This window comes from Protopterus annectens, chromosome 16.part0, assembly GCF_019279795.1.
Source record: "Protopterus annectens isolate FY-2018-M chromosome 16.part0, PAN1.0, whole genome shotgun sequence".
Lineage (NCBI taxonomy): Eukaryota > Metazoa > Chordata > Ceratodontiformes > Protopteridae > Protopterus > Protopterus annectens.
The window spans coordinates 673,584,823-673,604,946 of NC_056750.1; the positions used below are offsets into that span (position 1 = coordinate 673,584,823).

General features: G+C 42.0%; 1 protein-coding gene across 1 annotated transcript in view; it reads left to right on the forward strand.

The window, feature by feature from the left end:
- The first annotated feature begins 4,130 nt into the window (after positions 1 to 4,130).
- EHMT1 (euchromatic histone lysine methyltransferase 1) overlaps positions 4,131 to 20,124 on the forward strand; it is a 1,716,251-nt gene continuing 1,700,257 nt past the window's right edge. Inside the window, exon 1 of the mRNA XM_044058169.1 lies at positions 4,131 to 4,238. The gene's annotated coding sequence lies outside the window, so the exon portion shown is untranslated. The remainder of the gene's footprint in view (positions 4,239 to 20,124) is intronic.

The following is a 20,124-nucleotide window of genomic DNA, read 5'->3' on the forward strand; positions in this document are numbered from 1 at the left end:
CATTGCCCTTTGGCTTATCTACTGCGCCCAGAGTATTCACAAAATGCCTGGCATCAGTAATCGCTCACTGCAGAGTACAGGCATTCAAATGTATCCATACCTGGACGACTGCCTGTTACAAGCGGACAACAAAAGCAAGCTGACAACAGATTTACAAAGGGTCATTTACTTGCTACAAGCCCTGGGATACACAGTCAACTTTCAAAAGTCAAGACTGATACCATCCCAGACAAGAACTTTCTTAGGCGGAATTGGACACAGTAAAACAGATGGCATTCCTAACTGCAGAAAAACAAAAGAACTCCCTCTTTACTTTTGGCATTAACAAAGCAGAACAAACTAACAGCAAGAAAAGTTCTGCAGGCCTTGGGCTTCATGGCATCATGCATAATCTTGGTCCCACATGCCAGACTGCATATGAGAAAGTTACAGTGGTACCTAAAGAATTTATGGTCTCAACACAGGCACAGCTTAGAAACAGAAATACCACTAATCCCATGCTTAAAACAGGAGTTCCTATGGTGGGCTCGGGCATGCCAGTCAAACCCAGGCTTACCCTTCCACAACTTCGAGCAACCCAAACTATCACAACGGATGCCTCAGACCTAGGATGGGGGCACACATGCTGGACAAATGCATTACAAGGACTGTGGACTCAGGACCAGCTGCCTGCACATAAACCAAAAGAAATGCTGGCAGTAAAACTGGCAATCCTAAAATTCAGACCTTTCCTCAAAGAAGGCCATTTGATGATAAGGACGGACAACACCACAGTCATGTGGTACATCAACAAACAGGGGGGCACTCATTCTTACCCCTATGCAGAATGACTTTGGACTTTTGGAATCTGGCTCTCAGCTACAACATCCAGTTACAGGCAATATTTGTACCGGGAAAAGAACACCCTAGCAGACATTTTAAGCAGAACCACCTCGGATGCTCACGAATGGATGCTACACCCGGACATCTTCAAGGCCATCACAAAGAAATGGGGAATGCCACAAATAGATCTATTCGCTTCCCCACAAAATCACCAGCTCAAAAAATTCTGCACAAGGACATTCCACCCACTTGCATGGAAGGTGGACTCTCTATCCTTCAGCTGGAAAGACTTGACAGCATATGCATTCCCACCTCTTCCCTTGATGCACAAGGTACTACTGAAAATCAGAAAGGAACGTCCAAGGATAATTCTGATAGCTCCGAACTGGCCAAGACAACACTGGTACCCATTGCTGAGGAGCATGTCTCGGGAGAAAATGTGGTCAATACCCCTGATGCCTCTGTTGTTAACTCAGAACAACTACAACATCATACATCCAAACCTAAAAACCTTGCAACTGACTGCCTGGAACATCACATAGCAGTAACTAACCCAGACCTTTCACAAAGGGTTAAAGACATTATCCTTGAAGCCCGCAGACCTTCAACAAGAAGGAACTATGCAGGAAAATGGAAAAGGTTTGTCATTTGGAGTACTGAAAGAGGAAAAGACGTGTCGAACATAGATATTGCTAACATTCTGGAGTACTTGGCAGAGCTTCTACATACAGGCCTGTCCTATTCCTCCATCAAGATACATGCATCAGCTATTTCAGCAGAATACAGCTTTGATCCTCCTGTCTTTTCACATCCTCTACTCGGACAGTTTCTCAGAGGGATCAAGAATGTAAAACCTCCTAGGAAACCACCATTACCAGCATGGGACTTTTTTGTACTAGAAAAGTTGACACTCCCTCCGTTTGAACCAGCAGCAACAGCAGATCTACAACACCTGTCATGGAAAACTGCTTTCCTACTGGCTATTACTTCAGCAAGGAGGGTTTCGGAACTACAGGCCTTAATGGCAGTGCAACCCTTCCTAATCTTCCATCAAGATAGGGTGTCCATGAGAACTAATCCTACATTTATGCCTAAGGTGGTATCCAGAGTGTCTTTAAACCAGGCAATCCACCTACCTACCTTCTTTCCCAATCCACAAAACAGAGGTGAAAGAATAATGCATACCTTGGATGTACACAGTTACGCTACTACCTGGACAGAACCAAAGGTAACAGAAAAACTGACCAGCTCTTTGTAGCCTATGCAACAGGAAGGGAAGGAAAAGCAATTTCCAAACAGACAATCTCCAAATGGATAGGAAATTGCATAAGATTCTGTTACTCCTACCATGGAAAACCAATTCCACAGAACATAAGACCTCATTCTACAAGGGCTACAGCCACTACCACAGCTTTCTTAAGAGGAGTGGCAACCAAGGACATTATTGAGGCGGCTACATGGACCTCCGTGCATACATTTGCCAAGCATTACAATTTACCTCTATATTCTAGATCCCGAGCAGGGTTTGCCACTGCTGTACTGCAAGGGATCCTGACTACACCATAATTATTATTCCTCCTCCCCTAGTTTGGCTATGGTATTCTACCCATTTGTTATGACTGCAGATGCATCCATGAAGGACATAGTACAGTTTTGTACCTACCATAAATGTAGATGTCCGAACTGGATAGCATCTGCAGTCAGGATTACCCTCCTTCCCGTCTGCGGTACTCCTAGGGTATTAACCCTGCTAATAGCTAGCTGGAAGTCTCTTATGGTGTATTTGTTTGTATATATGTACATACATGTTTATTTTTGTGTTTGCCTTCTACTATTTTGGAAACATTGGCATTTATCCAAAATTTAGCTTTCCAAGAGGGCAATTGGCATCTGGGGCAAGAAACACTGAGGAAAATGGCGTCGGCTGATGCCTTTATACCCAAAGACCAGCAGAGATGACGTCGGGTGAAGTGCGACATCAGCCGAAGCCGGACCCAGACTTTGGAATCCGGCCGACCGAAGGGCTGCCTGACGACAGGACAACCCATTTGTTATGACTGCAGATGCTATCCAGTTCGGACATCTACATTTATGGTAGGTACAAAACTGTACTTTACTGGGAAAATACATTAGAAATTAGTGAATTACAGTGGCAACTTATGCTTAATGCCTCTGTGGTACCAGGCATTAATGACAATATTTCTATTTTACCAATCTTGAGAAAGAACTACAAATTTTTAACACTTTTTTATAGTCGGCAACATATTTTAGGAGAGCAAAACCATTTTATTAATGTTTTTTTTAGAATTTCCAGTTATATTTTATACATGAGTTTTTATATTTTTCATCACTTGAACACGTGTATGTATTTATCAGTTTGTATTAATTGTTGGTGATTAGCATCACGTGTTTGAATTTTATTATTTAAATCAAGTAGTTAGTTTGTCATAACGGTTCTGAGCAAGTCCCATTGTGAGGGATGAAAGCGCTTGACTGTTTCAGAGCATTTGTTTTGGCTTAGTGAATAAATATTCTTTGTGAACTGCATACTCCAAGCCTTTTAATTACGGAGCATAGTACACCACTCTGAGCACCTTGTTTGCCTAATGCCCTTAGCATCAACAACCATCAGAGATGCATCAAATGTTGCTTTCTGTGAATTGTTACATTTTTGACCTGGCAAAAATCCTTCCTTGCGTTTGTGAAACACGGCAAAATTTCTGCTGCAAACATTCTCTCCCCTTTTCTTGGCAAGTGCATGCCATCTTGTCTGAACACATGTGCCCAATATTAGGCTCTGATGCTGTTCACTTTTTCAACTAATAGAACTTTGTTTCTTATTAACAGAATCCTTGAGGATAAGGTCATTTATACAGATTTATAAATAAAAACAGATCCGTACTTCCTTACATTACAGCTTTCAAAGGCTTGTATCACATCCTCTGTTTTTTCTTCTGGCAAACATAACACTGTTCTATGTCTATCTTCACTACAAATGAAAGTATCAGTTCCTGTATTAATTGAAAATTTGCATGTGATGAAACTTTCTCAATGTAACGGGTCTGCTAATAGCTACAGTAATCAGTGCTTCAACATATTTAATTGGTCCCTGCGTAAACACATTGCTGTAGGTAGTGCCCCATTTCTGCCTGAGCCATGTTAAACCAGTTGTGTTCTAGCTTAAATAGGAAAATAAGTTTCCATGTTTTAAGGTCTTTGTTGTAAAATAAGTTAGTCTTGAGAGCGCAGTGTATTCATGTGTTTTTATGAAATATGCTGTTTTATCTCGATTTAACTTTTTTCTTTTTCCTTTTTTGTTTTGTAGCTGGCAGGACTGGGGAAGGGAGTACTTGGAAATGATAGCTGTGCTAAGACAGAGTCATTGAAAGAGTTTGCAAACAGTACAGAGGAGGAGGGTAAGTTACTCAATAACCGTTCTGCTAATGGGATGTTTTAAACCACTTAATGATTGTGTGTGTCAAGCCTCATAGCAGTTTATAGCGTGTGTTTTCCAGCTTGTTGTGCAGTTTGATCTTCCTGCATTGGTTGCATCTTTAAATGTAGTCCCAGAAAAAAAATGGCTTAATTGTATGTTAGTCTTAATCACTCTGAACTAGTATGTAATTACACTGTATAGAGGAAAAGGAGTGAGTTAAACTGTGCCACACAAAGTACAGCACACTGTACAAGTTCTTTCACTGCATTATGTCCAAAGGGAAATACTGCTCAAGAATTTTAGTAATATGATGTAAGGTATGATTGTGTGCATGCAGATATGGTGGTGGTATATGTGAGTGCGTATGTCAGTCTTTCCCAGGTCGGTAACATACAGGGGCATAGCTTTTTGTATCTTAGCTGACTTTGACTCTGGTGCCCCTTTACCTGGTGAAGTGGAGTGGATATGTGAGGGGCTGCCATACTGCAGCAAGCTGTTCAGGTTGCAGTAAGTTGGTCTTGGCCTTGCAGCACTGACATGCAGGACATGGGTGAGACCAAGTAGGAAGGACTTCACCACCAGCCTTACTCAGCAGCGACTCATGTTCGGTGTCCTGATCCCTACCTGCAACTGGCAGCAACAAGGTTTGGCAGCACTTGACCTTTGCAGAGAGGTGTACAGGCTGTCCTCTTTCTTTCCCTTTTCATGTCTGCTTTCACATTGCCTTCACTGCTAGTTGAAACTTGCTCATCAGGAATTCATTCCAGTGTACCAAACACTTCAAAGGTAGTATGTATTTGTCATGGAAATGAAACCCTGTGTCCCATCCTCTGTCAGAGAATGAATTCAGTGGAGAAAATTTAGAAGAATCCTTCAGGGTAAGATAATTGTCTAATAAACATCAGTGATCAGTTCATCAGATGGTTTTCAGTCAGGGCTTGTCTTCACATACAGATGCTGCTGATGGACACCTGTGAAATTCTGCCAGTGCTTGAGGCAGGGGCAAAAGTACAGTGTGTATGCTGTTAAGGTATGCTTTTTGATGTGCTGTCCTGTAATCCTGCTTAACCTATATCTTGTTTCCTGACCAGTTCTTTGAAAGCCTTTGGCAGCTTTGTCTCTTAGTACACTTCATTTGACCACTATCTTGTGTGGAAATGACTTGTAGCATGTTAGTAACTTGAGGTAATGTATGATTGTGTGCATGCACAAGTGAGGGTATATATAAATGCATATGTGACACACCCCTCCCAACCACCTTACCTTACTGTCCTTTAGTGTGACTGTTTTGTAAGAATGGGGTTGGCTACCCCCAACTGCAGACCTCTTCTCCTGTCCTAAAGGTCCATATTCCCCAGTCCGTAACATAGTGAGACATAGCCTGATGTTCATCGTGTTTCACTGCTGCAGTCATTACACTTGGGTTATCCTGCCGTCAGGTGGTCCTGCAGTCGGCCAGAGTTCCAAAGTCTTGGTCCAGCGTCGGTTGCTGTCGCTTCTTCCCTGACGTCAGTGCGCCAGGGGTATAGAAGATGCAGCAGACCCGAAGCAAAAGCAGTTCACAAGTGCCGGTCGGCCGACTCTTGAGATTTTCAATTCAAATATCAGAACCGAAGTCTTCAATAAAGCTAAGTACCCCATTGGGGAAACATTTTCTTGCCTCAGACAGATGTCAGTAAAAGTTAATAATTGTATTTCTTGTGGGAAGCAAATACCGCATAAGGATTTTCATTCTTACTGTATACCATGCCTAGGCCCAGACCGCGACATCACTAGTTGTCGGTTTTGTGCTAGATTTAACAAACGCACTATTAAATGTCTGTTTGATTTTGCTCGCCATTACTTTGGCCGAAGGTTTAATTAAACCATGCCGTTGGAACAACCGACGACCGGAATACACAAAAAAAGCAGAGACAAGGATAAGGACAGGCATCCGAGGCCCAAAACTGACGATGAAGCCTCTTCTAGGCCAGGTGCCGGTTCTCAGTGGGGTGCTTTCGCAGCCCCTGACATCCGCTACCTCAGAGCCACAGGCCGCCTCCGACTCCCACGTGGAGATGTCTAGGCCTCTGGATACTCAAGGTGTTAGGCCTACGGAAGCTAACCCTTCAGATGGGTCCAGAGCCGCTGAGCAGCCATCTGCTTCTGTGGGTGTTTTCAGACCTTCACAGCTTACCAAAAAAACTACAGCCAAGTCTAAAGCTCATTAAAGACAAAGAAGCAAGTACAGCATTCGCCTGAACAGACCTCCATGCCTAAAAAACAGATGCTCAAAATGGCCAAAGACTTAATTGCTCTGATCAGGGATTCCCATCCCCCTCCTGATAAAAGGCCTAGGCAGGATACAGAATGTGACTCTTCTGACCAGGTTTCCATTTCTTCTGATACCTCTTCAGACCAGGGATACTCTTTACCCCCCTATGACGACTGATGCTGAAGAATCAATTCCTTCAGCCTCTCCTCCTAAGGATTACTCTCTTGGGGAAACTTTACATACCATGAGGGAGCACTTCCATTGGGAGGGCCAGGATTACTCAGAATCCAAGAAAAGGCCCAGACTTTTATTGCCTCAGCATAGGCCCCTTGCTATTCTGCCAGTGTTTGATATTGTGGATGATGTTTTCTCTGAATCCAGTTTAAATCCTGATTCTTTGCCCCTGCTCCAGTCAAGCCAGACAGGTACTACAGAGTCCCTGACTCTCACACATTTCTATAAAAACCCTGTTGCTGACCTATGAACTATTTCCCAGGGTCCCAAAGGGGTAAAGGCTTCCATGGCTAAAAATCCAGTTTCCTCTGACAGGGATTCTAGGGAATTAGATAGATGGGGGGAAGTAAGTTTACACTACTGCAACTTTAGCAGTGAGAGCTTTAAATTGCCAGTTTCACATGCTTAAATACCAACAATATTTAATGTCTCTGTTGAAACAGAAAATGCTTACAAGTTCAGAACATCCTGACTATAAGGAAATGCAGGATTTATTGCATGCAGTTGAACAAGTGGGAAAGCATACTCTGCATTGTGGTTTTGATTCATTAGAGGCTTCTTGTAGAGCAGCAGTTAGAGGATCTGTGATTCGAAGGCATGCTTGGTTAAAAGAACAAAGTTTAGCAGATCATGTTAGGGCAAAATTATTGGATGCTCCTATACAGCAGGATATTTTATTTGGTGTTAAGGCAGAAGAGGTATTTAAGAAAATGGAGGATAAGGCAAAATCTATGCAAACGGTGAAGGATTTCTTACAGGTACAGCCATCTTGATTTAGCAGAAATTGGCCTTCTAAGAATTGGTCCTTCCCAGTGTCAGACAGACCACAAAGAGGCAGATGTAGATGCCCAAGAGGCAGATCTCCGCCCCAAGGCTCTTACAGACCACGACAGTGGGGTGCTTCAACCCCAAAAGGAGGTGAAGACAAGTCACAACCTTATAGGAAACAGCCCCAATTACTTCCCTCTTCAAATGCCAAGCACCTGCCTTTTGGCAGCTCCCTTAGGGGGAAAACTAGCACTTTTTTCTCGAAATTGGCATATAATCACCCAAGACAAATGGGTCTTGAATATTGTGTCTCAAGGTTACAGGTTCCACTTTCACACACTACCAAGGCTAAAAGGAATGCCAGACCTGCTACAAAATCAATGGGCAGAGGCACAAAAACAAATTACAGCCCTCATGGACATGAGCCATTCAAAAGGTGCAACAACAGGAACAAGGACAAGCATTTTACTCAAGACTTTTCCTGGTCCTCGGAAAGGACAAAGCCTGGAGACCCATACTAGACCTTTCTACTCTCAATACTTACCTGGATGTTCTGAAATTCAAAATGTTGACACTACAGCAGCTTCTACCTATGCTGGGCAAGAAGGCATGGCTTGTTACTTTGGACCTCAGAGGCATACCTACATGTCCCTATCAGACAAAATTGCAGAAGATACCTCAGATTCATAGCTGGTTCAATGCAGTACCAATTCTCTGCACTGCCCTTTGGCTTATCTACTGCGCCCAGGTTCTTCACAAAGTGCATGGCACCAGTAATTGCATTTTCAGACAAAAAGGAATTCAAATATAGCCATACTTGGACGACTGCCTTATTCAAGCAGAGAGCAAGGACATACTTCTAAAGCATCTGGCATTTGTAAAAAGGTTGCTAATTTGCCTGGGGTACACAGTAAATGGAAAGAACTCAAAACTAGTGCCCTCACAAGAGATAATATTCCTGGGTGCCAGCTTAAATACAATGGCCCAGATGGCTTCTCACGCCAGACAAGCAAGGGCAACTGACTCAGTACTTTGAATTGATGGCAACAAAAACCCAACTCCCTGCAAGAAAAATTCTGCAGGCCTTGGGATTCATGGCATATCCTGCATACTACTAATTCCATATGCCAGACTGCATGAGAGGAAATTACAATGGTACCCAAGTGTTTGGACTCGACACTGTCACAGTTTGGAAGCAGTATTACCACTAATTCCCTGCCTACAACAGGAGTTTTGATGGTGGGCACAGGCATGTCACCTCAACAAGGGACAGCCTTTCACTCTACCCACAGCCAGGCAGACACTAACAACAGATGTTTTGGATTACGCCTGGGGAGCACACATGGCAGGAAAATGTATTCAGGGCAAGTGAGCCACAGACCTAATGCATCTTCACATCAATCAGAGATGTTAGCTGTGCAAAATGCCTTAATAGCTTTCAAGGACCTTCTGCATCCAGGACAATTATTATTAAAGACAGACAACACCACAGTTACGTGGTACATAAACAAGCAAGGGGGCACTCGTTCTTATTCCCTATGCAGGCAAGCCATAACCTTGTGGAACACAGCTCTAACCTATCAAGTTCATCTGCAGGCACAATTCCTGTCAGGAAAGAAAAATACTCTGGCAGACGACTTAAGCAGAAACATCATGGATCCTCATGAGTGGAAATTAAATGCACAAGTATTCAGCATGATAATGCAAAAATGGGGGTGCCCAGACCTAGATCTTTTTGCCTCCCCAATGAATTGCCAACTACAAAAATTCTGCACAAGGACTTTTCACACACAAGCATGGAAAGTGGATGCTTTCTCGTTCAGCTGGAAAAGCCTAAACGTTTATGCCTTCCCACCACTGCCTCTACTTTCAAAGGTACTCCTAAAAGCCAGGCAAGAAAAACCACAGATGATCCTGAATTCCCCAGACTGGCCACGCCAGCACTGGTACCCAGTCTTAAAGAACTTAGCTCAAGGCCCACCATGGATTTTACCTCAAACTTCCACACCTTCTGACTCAACAAAACAATCCGATACTGCACAGTCAGCTCAAAACCTTAAACCTGGCTGCATGGCAGATTCCTTAGTCAAGCAGACAACACTTCTTTCTAAAGATGTTATGGATGTCATTTTGGATGCCAGGAGGCCTTGCACCAGGAAATCTTATTCAGAAAAGTGGAAGAGATTCTGTGCGTGGAACCAGGCTCAAAGCTTTGACCCTGTTGTCCCAAATATTCCTCGGATATTACAATACTTAACTGAGATGCTGGACAAAGGACTATATTTTTCATCCATTAAGATCCCACGACTCTGCCATTTTGGCTCATTGCAACACAGATCTTCCTATTTTCTCTCATACATTGCTAAAACAGTACCTCAGAGGGGCTAAAAACATAACACCACCCCGGAGAGCACCAATACCAACTTGGGACCTCAATTTTGTCTTGGAAAAACTAACTTTACCTCCTTTTGAGCCAGCCAATTCAGCAGAACTAAAATGTGTCATGGAAAACTGCTCTGCTTCTGGCAATAACCTCAGCACGAAGAGTCTGAGTTGCATTCACTAATGGCAGTGGAGCCTTTCATTATTTTCCACCAAGACAGGGTTTCTTTAAGAACAAACCCTTCATTTATGCCAAAGGTAGTATCCAGTGTGGCTCTTAACCAATGTATTCACTTGCCAACTTTTTATCCAAATCCCCAGAATAAAGGGGAGAGACTTATGCATTCATTGGACATGCATAGACAGTTACGTTTCTACTTGGACAAAACAAAAGTTTTCAGAAAAAACTGAGCAGTTGTTTGTAGCATATGCTGCAGGATCACAGGGAAAGGCTATTTCAAAGCAGACCATTTCCAAGTGGATAGGACACTGTATCCGTTTCTGCCACACACAGCATGGGAAACCTGTACCTACTAACATTAGGCCACATTCCACAAGGGCAACAGCCACTTCAACTGCCTACCTTAGAGGAGTTACCTACCAAAGATATCTTGGAAGCTGCAACTTGGAGTTCAGTGCACACCTTTACCAAGCATTATCACTTGCCTCTTTATTCTAGATCTAGAGCTGGCTTTGCCACTGCAGTGCTGCAGGGCCTCATAGCCACCCCAAATCCTCTATAGAACCAGCCATCCTACCTTAGCTTTGTGATTCAACCCAAGTGTAATGACTGCAGCAGTGAAACACGATGAACATAGTACAGTTTTGTACCTACCATAAATGTAGATGTTAGAGTGTCTTCACTGCTGCAGTCCAGGTTACCCTCCCTCATCCCCTCTTTCTTAGCTGGGACTTGCCTACACTTTTCTACCTTATACTACCTATGTGGTGTATTTGCTGGTAACTGAAACTTTTGGTTTTACTTTTTATGTATGTTTTACTAACAATATGTATTGCCTACCTATTTGGGGGCACCCGACATCTGGGGCAAGAAAAAAAGAAGAAAATGGCGTCTGCTGCATCTTGAATGAATACCCCTGGTGCACTCACGTCAGGGAAGAAGCGACAGCAACCTACGCCGGATCAAGACTTTGGAACTCTGGCCGACTGCAGGACCGCCTGACGGCAGGATAACCCAAGTGTAATGACTGCAGCAGTGAAGACACTCTAACATCTACATTTGTGGTAGGTACAAAACTGCACTTTGTGTCCTTTCTCAGGGAGGGCTCTTTCTCTCTGTATGATAGCATTTTTATGGCTGCATGTGAATTTTAGTAATGGGAGTACATAAACAGTTTTATGAAGTCAGAATTCTGGTAACTTGGGTACGAAAAACAAGTACCCTATTTAATAACGTGATTCATAGCTTTGACCAACATATTTTTTCTCGCCATTTGTTATTTTTATTGGAATAGTAAATCTACACCTATAGGTAGAACTACTCATGATTTTAGATGCGATAGATTTGTTTGCAAGCTTAAAGATACAAAGCATAATGTAAATAGTTTAAGGTATTAACATTTCTTGCTTTGTGCAGCAGGTTGTCACTGCATATCTCATTAACACTTGACAGTTTTAAGTTCTCTGCCGATCCTTTGTCATCATGATATAGGGGCTGCGTAGTGATATCGACCTGGATTTGATTCCCGCACCCTTGATTTCTGCACTCGTAACCTTTACTCGTTCTCTCCACTGGAGCTTTGGAACTTTGCACTGCAGTTTCCAATGGGCCTCGCATAAGTTGTCTTCACACTTCAAACAAATGTGTACATTTCTACAGTTCTAGGGGTTTACTAAAGAAGGGTAAATGGCAAACTCTTCGGCACAATAGTTTTATAAGATTATTCTTTAGGTTCTGAGTCTTAAACGGGATTGTGTAATACTTAGAAAAAACATGAAATTTATGAAAGAAAAAAATATGAACAATAAATGCCTTTTTCAGAACTATACAGACAGCACGTAACAGAATTGTATTTGCCACTGTAACCTTTCAGGTGAAGTCTTTTAATACTTCGTACGTAGTGTGGTTTTTGAATAGTAAGTCTAAATATGAAAAAGTAATATTTGACACCTAGATGTTAGTAGGGTGTAACTGCAGCAACGCCTAGAGACCTGTCACTCTGTTGTAGTGTATTAAAGAAGCAGTGACATCTAGTCACAAAAAAATAAAATGCCAAGCTGCTGTAAGAATTTGACTTGCAATGTGTGTTACATAGCCTGTCTTAGAGCCATAGTTTGCTCATTCTGCACATGGTGGTGGTCCCCAGTCTGGTGCCCTTCAGCTTTTCACTACGTTGACGAGCCAAAAAAAAAAACGTTCTTCATCCTCTAGTTTAGTGCTGATAGGTCCTTCTCTTTGAGGAGCAAAAAAAAAAATAAAGAAAAAGAAAGGGTCCTTCCTTGATCTGAATATTTCAATTAGGCAAAAAACAACAGTTAAAAAAAATGTGGCTTCCTGCAAGGACAGATGCACGTTATAGCAAGTGATTTGCTGCAGTTGCCATACCACCCCTAAGTACTTCATCCTTGGCACCAGTTAGTGTCAGCTTTCATTTCTGAAAGCCAGTGCTATAGTAAAGCTCCAGCTGTAACTGTCAGTGGCCATCCCTATTACCTTGTGCTTAGGGTGGCTGCCCCCTTTACGTCACCCTAGCTATACTTCTCTGTCTATTTGGTTGGCTTTTTCAGCAGCTGATTTTGACCTGGCTGGTTGAATTTTCATAGGCAGAGCAGACTGCATTTGGATCTTGTATGGGTCATGGTTTGTTCAAACAAAAATAATTGCTGGATTAGGCTTGAAGACATTTCAAGTTGTCTGTAACATTGAGTTCATTTTGTTGGCTTCAAGTGTGCATACCTCTACACCCTTCACGTTGTCTAGATCTTGGAACAGCCATGTATCTTTATTACTTGCTTGGATGTCCCCAGTTTATATTTTAGGGTAACCTGATCCTTCTCGTGAACTGGCGTATTTCTGCTCTAAATACAAAAAAGAAGTACTCTCCATGGTATCCCTGAAGTCTCAAAACAACCCACTAAACAAGTGTAGTGGGTGCAAAAACAAAACAGTTTAAGAAACTTCTCTGTGTGGAAGATTTTCAGTCCATATATCTCTAATCATATATTAATCAGATCAGACAATAGTAGTAGATGAAGCAAACTTAAACTAGTCTCAAGTCAAAACAAAACAAAAAATAAATATATAATTGTACAGCATTACTAAGTATTCGAAAGTAATCCAAGCAAAGGCAGGTAGTCTGTTTCCAGTCAAATCCTTTATTAAGTACACAGACAAGCGATCCAAGTAAAACAAAAATAGAGTAAAAATTTTCAAACAAGCTTTCTAAATATATGTATACTTTTTATCAGGCATGGGAATGGTTTATTGTGCTGAAAAGTGTTGGTACACATGTTAAATTCACATCCCTTCCCCCACCAGTGTGACATTTGAGCTGGTCCTGCCTTACTTAGTAGCTGTCATAATATTATAACCCTTATGTACTTTAAATAAATTTATAATGATGTGGTACCTCTTACTTAACCAGATTATTAAGTACCTCTTATTTAACCAGATTATTAAGTCTGTGATTTTATCCAAGACAATGTACTACATGGCTGGAAATATATCAACCTTAGTTCATTTGGCAATAATAAAAAAAAAAAAAAAAAATATATATATATATATATATATATAGATCGCGTTCGTCCTTCTAGACTTCAGGTCTGTGTACAAGAACCCTAAAAACTATCTATAAAAATATATATAACAAACTATACACACATTACAACTGATTTAAATGGTATTTAAAACCAGCTAGTACAATAAAATACAATTAGTCATGTAAACAATGAATGATGTGTAATAACAAGGCCTTGCTTTTACATTTTTGTCTTTATTGTCACTCTCCTACTTTGGACACAGTAGAAGAGTATTTGTGGGTTCTCTTCAAGCAGCTTTATTGTATACAAACACATCACGGTAGAAGTTTACTGACTTTAACTTGTATACTAACTACTGCAATCCTAGATGCTCACTCTGTGGCTGCACTCTCAACATGGCATTAGGAATAGCACATGCTTGGCAGTTGTATGTGCACACTCGGCCTTTGACATGCTTATTAAAGCCACAGTATGTACACTGTCATCTACAATTGTGGCTGGTTGTTTCAGCATGTCAGAAAAGGACGCTTATTTCAAGAAATGCAAAGTATGTGGGGATTAAGATCCCACCTCGGGACCCACATTAATTGTGTATATACTGTTTAGGAGTGTCTCATTTAGATGTATTCAACTAATGTGAATCATGCACTTCTTTTGAGGTCAGGGCCCTGCAAGGTCGCCAAGATTATTTAGTGCTGTTCTTCCTGCCCAAACAGGGTATTTGGCCTCTGGTGTTCTGAAGATGGCATCGCCTTCTGTTAACTCATTACATCCAAGTGATGCCTCTAGGTGCATCTGCAGTAAACTCTTCCTGACACCTCTGGGCATCAAATATTGCTTGTGTATATTTACATCAATAATTCCAAAACCATGCTATGTACAAGGTTTTAAAAGATTTCATCTTAAAGCTTACACAATGGCAAACTCAACTGCATTAATATTTGACCTCTGTCTAGCGTAGGTAAATAGATATTAACTGTTTTTATGATATTCATATATATACATATATATATATACATATATATATATATATATATATACATATATATACATATATATATATATATACATATATATATATATATATATATATATATATATACATATATATATATATATATATATATACATATATATATATATATATATATATATATATATATATACACATATATATATATATATATATATATATATATATATATATATATATATATATATATATATATATATATATATATATATATATATATATATATATATATATATATATATATATATATATATATATATATATATATATATATATATATATATATATATATATATATATATATATATATATATATATATATAATTTTCACATTTTTCTAAATACCTTAACCAGGTTAACTCAGAGCTCTTTAGCCTTGTATGAAAGCTCTTGGCTGGATGAATAAAATGCTGCTGACAAAATGTCTAACTTGAGTGGTTGCTGAGATATTGTAAGTTGTTTAGAGAATATTACAGGAGTAATTGTTACTGTGACTTATAAAGTTCTGTTTACGACTTAGAACCTAAAGAATACTGTCACTATAAAAATAGTCTGTAATGAAGAGTTTGCCATTTGTTTTTCTTTCATAATCCCAATGGATGTTCATCGTGTTTCATTGTTGCAGTCCTAACCATTGGATTATCTGGCTCCCGGTAGCCCTCGATCGGCCAGAATACCAAAGGTAAGTAAAAATTACGTCTGCTGTCATCGGTTGTAAAGGACGTCAGGGTGTCCAATACAAAAGGAGGCAGCTGACGTCACTTCCTCAGTGTTTCTTGGCGCGGAGCCCGAAGCGGAAGCATTTCTTGCGTGAGTGCCGGTCGGCTTTTTATCTTTTTTGTTTCAGACTACAAAGTTGAAGTTAACTACAGCTAAGTACCCTGTTGGGGATCCTCTCTCCTTGCCTTAACGAATGTCAGAAAAGGTTAATAATTGTCTTACCTGTGGAAAGCAGATTCCCCAGAGAGATCTTCATTCCTATTGTATTATTTGTTTAGGCCTTGACCACGACGATCCTAATTGTGAGCTCTGTGTTGTTGTTGGGCTAAGCTTTTAGCTAAACATTTTGGAGTTTGGCCTAAGTTTGTCGGTATGGCGTCTGCTGGTCTTCAGGCTTCGGATACCCCCAAGAAGCATAGGGATAAGGACCGCAACAGGCTTCCGAAGGTCAAGTCCTCGGATGATAAGTTGGTAGTCATGCGGTAGCCAGTGAGGCACCTTTGCAGCCCCTGCAGCCTGCATATTTTCATCTGCAGGCCTCACTTTGAGACCTTTTCAGAAGCCCCCAGGCTTCTGGCTTCCATTTTGTCTACTGACCTTCCGCCTGTTGCCTTTTCAACTGAATCTGGAGCCGCTAAGCTGACTCTGTTGTCCGAGGCCTCCGGTCTTTGTTCCGACAGCAACCTCATACCGACTACGTTGGCTGCAACTTCGGCGGTTGCCAGGCGTCCCGAGTCCTTCAGACTTGCAGGTAAATCTTCCAGTCGTAAGCCTGTGAAGAAACAAGCACCAGTTTCCTCTTGTTCCCATCATTCTCAAATGGTTAAAATGGCTGATGACCTTTTGACTCTTATTAGGGGTTTATAGCCTCCTCCTTCAAAAAGCGGTAGGGATGTCTGTCCTGAGGCTGTGCCTTTTTCAGGTTCTGATGCTTCTAGCATTTCTGTTGAGGTTTCTCAGGCTTTCTCTCCTTTTGAAGATTCAGACACGGAGTCCATCCCTTCTGCTGCTTCTCCAGAAGATTTCTCTTTTGGTGATACTTTAAATACTCTTAGGGAACATTTTAAATGGGAAAGTCAGGATTATCCCCAATCTAAGAAAAGGATTAGGGAGTTTTTGGATTTGCCTCAGCATAAGCCTTTGGCTATTCCACCTGTGTTGGAAGTGGTTGATTATGTTTTACTGGAAACTTCCTTTACTCCAAGTTTGGTTCCTCCTGCTCCCAGGCAACCTGACAGGTACTATAGAGTCCCTGATTCTCATTTGTTTCTTTTCAGGAATCCATTGGTTGATCCAGAGGTTATTTCTCAAGGCCCTAAAGGAGTTAAGGCCACTGTTACTAAAATCCTGTTCCTTCTGACAGGTAATCTAGGAACCTAGATAGGTGGGATAAAAAGGTTTACACCTCTGCCACTCTTGCTATTAGATTTATTAATTGTCTTTCATATGCTGAAGTACCAGTAAGCACACCTTGGCAGCTATTAAGTCTAGGATAGCAAGTGTGGGTCTGTTGGCAGAGACTAAGGATAGGCATGATTTGCTGAATTCCGCCAGTCTTGTCAATAAACATTCTTTACATTGTGGTTTTGACATTCTAGAAGCCTCCTGTAGGGCTACAGCTACTGGCTCTGTTATTCAAAGGCATGCTTGGCTCAGGGAGTAGCCCCTACCTGAGCCTGTCATGGCTAAGCTTTTGACTGTACTTTTGCATAAGGACAGTTTTTTGGCAGCAAAACATAGGAAGTGCTCAAGAAGATGTAAGACAAGGCCAAGTTTATGCAGACAGACTTTCTGCAAGTTCAGCCTCCTCGCTTTAGCAGGAATTACCCTTCTAAGAGGTGGACGTTCCCTGATACCAGCAGACAGAACCGTTCTAGGACTAGAGGTTACAAATCTTCTAGGGGACAGGTGGCGACCCCTCAGAGGCCTAAGTGTTGGCAGGCATCCTCTTCCAAGGCGGGACGTTCTAAGCCTGCATCTCAATCTAAACATGCTCAATGACTCTGTCCAACTTCTGCCTGATGTCCTTCAAGGATGCATCTGCAGTCCTTACAAATGGGTTGTCCTGTCGTCAGGCAGCCCTTCGGTCGGCCGGATTCCAAAGTCTGGGTCTGGCCTCGGCTGGTGTCGCACTTCACCCGACGTCATAGCTGCAGTTCTTCGGGTATAAAGGCATCAGCCGACGCCATTTTCCTCAGTCTTTCTTGCCGCGTGGCGCCCGAAGCAAAAGCTGTTCGCAAGTGCCGGTCGGTCAGATCCAGAGATTACTACTACCGAATACTACTTCAAGACTTCTAAAAGCTAAGTACCCGTTGGGGACTCTTTCTTGCCTCAGCCGATGTCAGAAAAAGTGAATAACTGTTTAACTTGTGGGAAACAAATACCTCATAAAGATTTCCACTCTTACTGCTTACCTTGTTTAGGCCCAGACCACGACGTAGCAGCTTGTTTAGCCTGTGCTTCTTTCAACCGACGAACGCTTAGGCGTCGGTCGGAGTTTGCTGAACAGTTTTTCGGCTCAGATTTTGCGTACATAATGCAGTCAGATCCTCCGACAACTCAAATTGTTAAGAAACGCAAAGAAAAGGACCGACACTCGCGGTCCGCGGTTTCGGCCGAAACCACGGTTAAGCAAACCGCGAGTGTCTCGGTTTCGGCCGAAACCGAGCAAACGGTTCAATCTTCAGCCGAATCCATGACTACTACCGAGGCCCCCTCTACCTTAGTTGAATCGGCCTCTGAAGTTTTACCTACTACTGTGGTTTCACAAGATTTATCGGACACCATCCCTTTGGATGTTTCTACCCCAGCACGTGGTGCTGCTAGGCCTCCTGCAGCCATGTCTATAAAGGCCTTTGCCAGGGCTAAAGCAGCCAAAACTTCTAAATCTGTGCCTGTTAAGCCCCCCTCTCACAGGCCCAGCTCCAGTTCTCAAATGCTTACTCTGGCAGAGGATCTCATCTCTTTAATAAGGGGATCCCAATCTCACCCAGACAGGGCCTCTCAACCTCCAGAAAAGAGACCTAGAGTAGAGCCCCCGGAGCCAGTGTCCTCAGATGACTCTTCTGATGATACAGACAATACAGACCATCCAGAGGCTCCCTTTTCTACTTGTGAAGATTCCGATGCTGAAGAATCGATTCCTTCAGCTTCTCCACCAGAGGAGTTTTCTTTTGGGGAAACTTTACATGCCATGAGAGAGCAATTCCAGTGGCTGGGGCAAGATTTCTCAGATTCAAGGAAAAGGCTTAGGACCTTTTTACACTTACCGCAACATAGGCCTTTAGCTATACCTCCAGTTCTTCCTGTTGTGGATGATGCATTTAATGATGCTTGCACTGCTCCTGATACTTTACCTCCAGCCCCTGCTAAGCCAAATAGGTTCTACAGGGTCCCGGACACTCATCACCATTTATACAAGGCTCCTTTCGCAGATCCTGAGACTATCTCCCAGGGGCCTAAGGCAGTAGCTTCAACCTCAGCTAAAATCCTCTCCCTTCTGAAAGGGAATCCAGGTCCTTAGAGATTGGGTAAAAAAGTATACACCTCTGCTACTCTCTCAGCTAGAGCATTGAACTGTCAGTTCCATATGATCCAATACCAAGAGTTTATGCTTGATCAGTTAACTAAGAAACTGTCCTCGGATGACTCTTTAGATAAGAAATATGTTCTAGAAATGGTGAATAACATTCAGCAGGTTAGTAACCATTCCTTAAAATGTGGCTATGATGCACTGGAGGCTTCATTTAGATCAGCCATAACCGGCACAGTTATAAGAAGACATGCATGGTTGAAAGAACAAGTCCTGCCGGATCATGTTAAAGCAAATCTATTAGATGCTCCTATGGATAAGGTCAGTATTTGGTTCTCCTGCCCAACAGGTACTGAAGAAAATGGAAGAGAAGGCAAAATCTGTACAAACAGTAAAATATTTCTTACAGGTTCAGCCCCCAAGGTTTAGCAGGAACTGGCCTTCCAAAAATTGGTCCTTTCCAGACTCCTCTAAAACTCAGAGAGGGAGGAATAGGCGTACAAGAGGCAGAAATCAATCCAGAGGAGGTGCCTACAGGGGACGCCAGTGGCAAGGTAACAACCAACGAGACACAGACACAACCACTGCCACTACAACAGGACAATCACAGTGACTTGTCTTTGACACCGCCTACCAGGGAACAAATAGCAGCACCCTTAGGCGGAAAGTTAGCATTATTTTCAAAAAACTGGCACTGTATCACAAGAGACAAGTGGATTCTACAAACTATAGACCAAGGCTACAGGTTTCATTTCCACACTTTACCGGAAAAGAGGAATGCCAAACCTACCACCAAATCAAAAGACAGAAGCTCTAAAACAAATAGCTCAATTAGCAAGGATGAGAGCTGTGGAAAGGGTACCATCTATGGAACAAGGCAAGGGATTTTACTCAAGACTCTTCCTGGTACCAAGAAAAGAAAAATTGGAGGCCTATTCTCGACCTGTCCGCTTTAAACACATACATCATTGTTCCAAAATTCAAAATGCTGACCCTACAGCAACTTCTTCCCATGCTGGGCAAGGAGTTTTGGCTGGTAACTCTAGATCTCAAGGAGGCATACCTGCACGTCCCCATACGACCACATTGCAGAAGATACCTCAGATTTCTTGCAGGATCAGAGCATTATCAATTCTCAGCATTGCCCTTTGGCTTATCTACTACGCCCAGAGTGTTCACGAAATGCCTGGCATCAGTAATCGCTCACTGCAGGCTTCAGGGAA